Genomic DNA, 6,439 nt, shown 5'->3' with positions numbered 1-6,439 from the left:
CACAGCTACTTTGACGACTGCGCACAGGTTCCCCCCTAATAAACGCATTTGTTTATTAGCCTGCGTACTTCAGTATCGCTACAATATATCGTAAGTCCTCTTGAGAAATTGAAGGCAGGCACGCCGATTAGCTAAAGCTGTGACGCAAATTGCACGAGCGTACCTGGGTTTTAAGACGTTATTAAACTGCGCGAAAAAGACTAGGACACGAGTAAGAAACATAGAGAACACCATGAGCGCAGACTGCTGTTTATTCTGGTAAGCGAGGAACAGATATTTCAATTAGGAACCTGGACACGTTGCCAACCTGTAAATCTCGCATGTGCCGACAAACGCAAGAACATCGCTGAATAAGGGCGCAGCTCAAGATAGCGGCCAAACGAACACCGAAAATCATGGCTCCAATCTCACTGAGCATTGCGTATGTGATGGAATTGAAAAAGCCAGATGTCACTTAACGAATAACCTGAGCAAAGGTGAAAAGATGAGGGCGTAATATCGCCTGAAAAAAACATAAGAGACTGACCGATGAACAAATGTAAAGATGAATATGTCATTAAAGCATATAAAAAATAAAAATATGACACAATAAAAAGAACGACTAACAGACGAAAAGGTGAGGGTGACGGAATTAAAAGCGACTAAGTAAACAGGCGCCCTCTGTGCGCGTGTCTTGTCCGTCGTCGTCCTCGCGCCTTTTACCTCGAATTAAGTAAAACAGCAGGACCCTATGACAGTCTGGCGGTCGCCCGCAGTTTTAGGATGAAAGCCAACAAACAACGCAACAAAAAGCAACAAAAACTTCTTTTACAGGGCATTCTTCAGGAAAGCAACTTCATCTGGCAATAACGAAAGAGACGGCGTGCTAATACACTTGTCACACACATGTCACCAGTTTTCATGATATGAAAGGCTGCGACAATCTCGCTTTCCTTCTGGTCCCTCGATTTAAAGGAATTGATTTTCAGGATGTGTTTATTCCGCCCGCATCTTTTCCTCTGCACCTGTTACAATGTCGAGCCAAAGTGCATCCTGCATTGTTCGTCACACCAAGGCGAGACGCTGGGGGCGTCTAGTCGCTGGCTCGAAGGAAAACTTTGACCCTTTTTTCAAAATATCCTGTACGTCTTTTGACAGAAAGGCGAATAGGGCAACGAGTTCTGGAAGAGCAATGTGAACATGCCATCAGGGCCGAGTAGACTGCTTGCAACGCACCGCAAGCAAACAACCGGCAAAGAAAAGTTTTATGAAAGTGGTTAGCTACCTCAAGAAAAATGACTCGCCATCTTACAGGCAGACAGAGAAGGCTGCTTCATCATAATGCCTGCCGCCACTTTCGTTAGAGAAGCAACTGAAGCTGTGAATAAAATTTCAAGCAGGTTGACTTTCTTCCGAAGAAACAAAAACGACGTGCCGTCAAATTTCTCAAAAAGACGAACCAGGATTCGTTAACTAAGGCAGTAGAGAGCAAAGTAAGGGGCCACCTCGAGATCTTATTCACTGTCAAGACTCATAAATCGGAGTGCCCCCTGCGAGCCGTCGTTTTCAGAAAAAAAGTTTCCTGGAAAAGGACAATTGGGAGCTTCCTTCACTCTAACCTAAAACTGACAGTCGGCAAGGACCACTTTCCAGTCCGCTCCTCGACGGAAGTTGCGAGCCTCCTGTAAGAAGGTCTTCCGATGGCCACTACAGGGTTTTCGATTGACATCGAAGGCCTGTTCTACTCAATTGCGCACGATGGTGTGCTCACCGCTGTCACGCAGGAAATTCAAGAGTTTGGCGAAGTAGCCTTTCAGAATACGGCAGGGGTGCGCCGTATTCGGAAACATTGAAGTTTCAATGTTTTTTTCAATTCTATGGCTATTGAGTTTAATGAAAAAAAAAAATGTTCCAGTGGCTTAGCTCGGTTATGCCACAATAACGTAGCGTTAGCAAAGGTTCAGCTAACTATTCTCAGCTTTCCTGATTGTCTAGGATTAGCTTGATTATCATGCTTACTGCTGCTCCAATGACACACACACGGTATACGTATTATGTGGCACAAGCATATTTGTTTTGCCAGGCAACTACTTCGGGATCCGATGAGTTAAGCTCCTCCGCTCTTCTGCGCCGTTGAGCAGCATTTGCGCTCTCCTGCTCCATGGCTATACCACACAGGTAAACGCCAGTCAGAGGCGCTATCAAGCGGCTCCAGGCAGTGTCAGACGGCGGCTGCACAGCGAAGGAGAACAGCTGCGCGCGTGCCGGCGCCAATAAGTCTGGAAAGGCTACGACGTCACTCCCCTGGAAAGCGCAGGCCGGCGGCGGAGTGCGCGGGAGCTGCCGGCTCCGGTGCGTGACATCACTGATCCTCGCGCATGCGCAGCACGGCTCTTGAGGATCCACGCGAAACTGGCTCGGCTAGGCCAGTGTAGCTAACGCTACAAAATATGTGCAGAAAGACGGAATCTCTATAGGTTCGTCTCGTGCACCCGTACTTTGAATATTTATCTGTTGGTGTTTGATCAGTGGGTTCAGCAAGTAATGGCTGGACAAAATGTCGTGAAAATTGCTGTTATGTTCGCGATTATCTAGTTTTACTCCACGTGTCCGCAACGATAAGCTTGATGGCGCAGTGGATCGCGTACTCCAGGTGTTTCAATCAGTTTCGAGAGGGCTCACCTTCACGCAAGAATTAACTAGGGATAATTGTCTTCAGCTCTTCGACATCAGACTCCTTCTGACGAACAAACACATTTGTTGGCCTTACAACTCTAGGGGAAAATAAGCCTGAATTACGTTTGAAAGCGCGAATTCAAAGCTTGCTAAGAGGGCCAACGTAACTCTAGCCTGCAAGTCCGCGCTCGAGAAATCCCCTGAGCATAAAGTAGAAATCAGCTTCGATCAGAAAGTTAGGCGCTTCCTTTCGTTGGCTACCCTTATCGTTTATTTACAGGTGCTTGCGAACGTCTCTTACGAAAACTGAAACGTAGAAGCCAAAAAAGAATTTTCACAACGATAAACTGCGGATCATGCCTTACATTCATCGATTTTCGCACAACGTAAAGAAAGTGGCAAGCGGGTACGGGGTCAAGGCCGTCTTCTCGGCTCCCTGTAAACTCAGTAGAGTGTGACCTGTGGTTACAGGAAGCAGTAAGAGTATGCCCCTGTGCTCAACACGGCACCGAGCAAATAACAGTGAGTGTGTTTTTGGGTGGCATGTGTCATTCGCCTTACGCGTGACAGCTTGTATGTTGGACAGACGGGAAGGTGTTTAATGAGACGACGCTGGAACACGAATGTCATGGAATGAACAATGCAGGAGGCACTTTGGCTCAAGACTGTAACAGGTGCAGAGGAAAGCATGTAGGGAAGGGTGTTTCAGCTCCACTAATGTGAAACCTGTGGAAGAAGGAAGCATGCAGTTTGCGCCAGTGTTTCCCACAGCAAAATCACTGCCAATGGGCAATGAGAGACAGAAGAAAGATTAGACACAGAGACCCGCCGTCCGCTTTCAGTTCACGTGCACGCTGCGAATCTTGATTCAGTAAGGTAAAAAGTTGGGCGAGTTGGTATTTGTTCATGATGACTGAGGGGTGCGAGAAAACGGCACACAAGAAAAGAAGTACACAGGACGACGCGCTACTAGCAACTGGCTACTAGCCAGTTGTTTGTTAAGTTACATCTGGCTTTTTAGATTCCTTCATATGCGCAAAGGTCAGTGAGATTGGTCCCACGCTTCGCGGTGTCCGTTTGGCCGCTATCTTGGGCTGCACCTTTATTCAGCAATGTTCTTATATTTGTCGGCACATGCGAGATTTACAGGTTGGTCACGTGTCCAGGTTCCTGATTGAAATATCTTTTTCTTGCTTACCAGAAATAAACAGCTGGCAGTCTGCGCTCGCGGTGTTCTGTATGTTTCTTACTCGTGTACTTATATTTTCTGGCTGTTTAATAACGTCTAGAAGCCATGACCTAACTAGCCCGCCATAACATCTTTCCTACTTGGGTGTATGTCTTTTTAATTGCCCGACAGAATAGGCTGTTAAATTCGTCAGCAATGTTCTGTGCACTGGTGGATAAATTCGAAGGAAAGTGATTCAAAATGTTGGCCCTAGTATTTACGGCTCTAAAGGTGCTAATTTGCGCCCAGGTTTTCTCAGTGCCTACTAGCATCCTTCAGTTTATCTCGAAAATAGGTTCGATTCGCACAGCGGATCATAGCAATAACCCAATTTCTGCATTGCCTGAATTTGACTCGTAAATATGAAGAGTTAGCAGAATATTTACATTGTGCCCAAAGTAAATACTTTTCTAGCGAGTAAGTCTGATGGCATCCATCTGCTATCCAAGTTACGCTGTTTAATATGTATTTTTCGGGCAGCACTTTCTTTTAAGCTCTCGAGCACTTCTAGAAGCTTGTCGTATAGACAAAGAGTAGACACTATTCCTAAAAAAAATTCCAGTCATAATAACATACCAGTCTATAAATTTATTTTATATTGGGCGCACAGTGCGCTTGCTCAAAATAAACGTTTATTGTTCTCTCTCTCTAGCCCTGAAATGAGTTTTTTTAATCTGATGTTATTGTCGCCGTATTCGGACTGTTGATTGAGCCGCAAACAAAATAATAGTAATCTAGGTTTGTGCTATTGCGGATTTTACGACTAGATTCCGCACGTGCAATAAAACGTGGTCAATGCATGACACGGGCTTACCAGCCAAAAATTATTCACATGTTGCTTGATATACGCGTATGCCACATTCCTAACCCCATTTGGAAAGGCTGCCTAGATAGTCAGCAACCATACCTACAGTGGATTAATTGAATATATTCGAACCACGTGAATTGTTTGAAGCGCGGTGCCAAACAAATGTAAGAGGCAACACTCTCTACCAAGGTTTCGCTGAATTCAGTGGAGGAGGAATATAAGCCAACTGCAAATGTTGCTCCTCTGCGAAAACTTCATGGTGTTTCGTCATGCGCCTTTCAAGGGGCTGCTCAAAATGCTCGCATAAGTTCCAGAGAAGTCGCCAGAGCCGCCCAAAAACAGCGTTTTTGGGAACGCCGCAACCAACTCTATGCTTACCCATCCCTTAGAGAACTCCCAAGGGAGACTTTGTGCACGTTAGCACTGCTGGTTACCCAGCTTCACAGACTGGAATGGCACTGAAATTTTTATTGCAGCCCATAGTCACCAGTCCTCTGCTTACCAAAGCTATTCTATCCTTGATATTATCCCCTCTCGGTGTAAAAAGGCCACACAGGGAAATTGTTAAGGCGAAAGCCTTAGATGTCTCTCATCAAGCACGAAAATTGACCGTTCGCATCCCGCGTCGGCGGCGTCAGGACTTCACAGATTGCCAGAATTTGTGACGTCACGTGATGACGTGATCATATTTATTTGTGCTAGGTCAAAGATGGGCCAATCCCGGAGACAGTGCAAAAAGCGGGTGAGGTGCAGAAAGCTTCCAATGCCTCTAATCCCGGAGGCCCTGCCAAGCGTCGTTAGGTGCAGAAAGCTTTCGGAGGGAGGGCGGAGGAAGATAAGTACAGCGAATGAGACGAGAAAGAAATAGGTGGCTTTCGCCTTTGAGTCGCCTTAGACGAATGCATAAGGAGCCCTGTGAGTTTTTGATGCTGAAATGTAGTTTGCTTATCATTCTGCTTCTCTATTGAAGCGTGTGCGAAAACGTTTATGTCCTGAAGCTGCATGGCGTGCGAAAAAGACTCGTTGCAACATACGTCTACCACTCTCTTGCGTAAGAGCAGCAATAAAACACTGAATTTTAAGGTGAAAACCTGATATGTATTATGTGAACATGACCTGGAGATAAAAGCCGTCGTGACGTGCAAAAAGTCACATGACCGCCCACGTGCCTCAAGGATTGAGACTCGCGAGCTGCACGCTTATTTCGTCTTGGGGACGTTCCCGTGCTAAGAAGAATGAGAAAGCGGCGTTCGCGTAATATAAAGATCACGGTGAAACAGCCACACCGGATGGCTTTCGCCAACGAATCGTGTTTGGTGTATGCATACGTCACCTTGTGACTGTAGGCGTATAAAAAATCCGTAAACAGGGGGTGGGTGCACCCCCTGTTTACGGATTTTTTCATCGCAAGCTTCCATCTTCCACTTCCGACCAGATAATAGGAAGTTTTCGAATAGGGGCCCCGAAGGTTTGGGGCCCTAAAGCCCTTCGCGTGTGCTCGATTTGGGTACAGCAGGAGCTAAGAGTTTTCGAATAGGGTCTGCGGCCCTTTGGACACTTGCTCTATTCTAGGCCACTCTCGTTTTGGCCAAGAGCCGTCGCTTCAGGGGCTGCCATCATGTTTGTTTGACGCAAGTCTTTTGGGGCAGGCTTTGGAGCTCTCGCTAAATTCAAGAAATAGCGTCCTCAATACAAAACCAAAACACTGTTTGGGTCTCGTGCATGCGCAGTGGCCTCGACGCTATTTC

The sequence above is a fragment of the Rhipicephalus sanguineus genome, chromosome 2 (assembly GCF_013339695.2).
Source record: "Rhipicephalus sanguineus isolate Rsan-2018 chromosome 2, BIME_Rsan_1.4, whole genome shotgun sequence".
Classification (NCBI taxonomy): Eukaryota; Metazoa; Arthropoda; class Arachnida; order Ixodida; family Ixodidae; genus Rhipicephalus; species Rhipicephalus sanguineus.
This window is presented reverse-complemented; position numbering follows the sequence as displayed.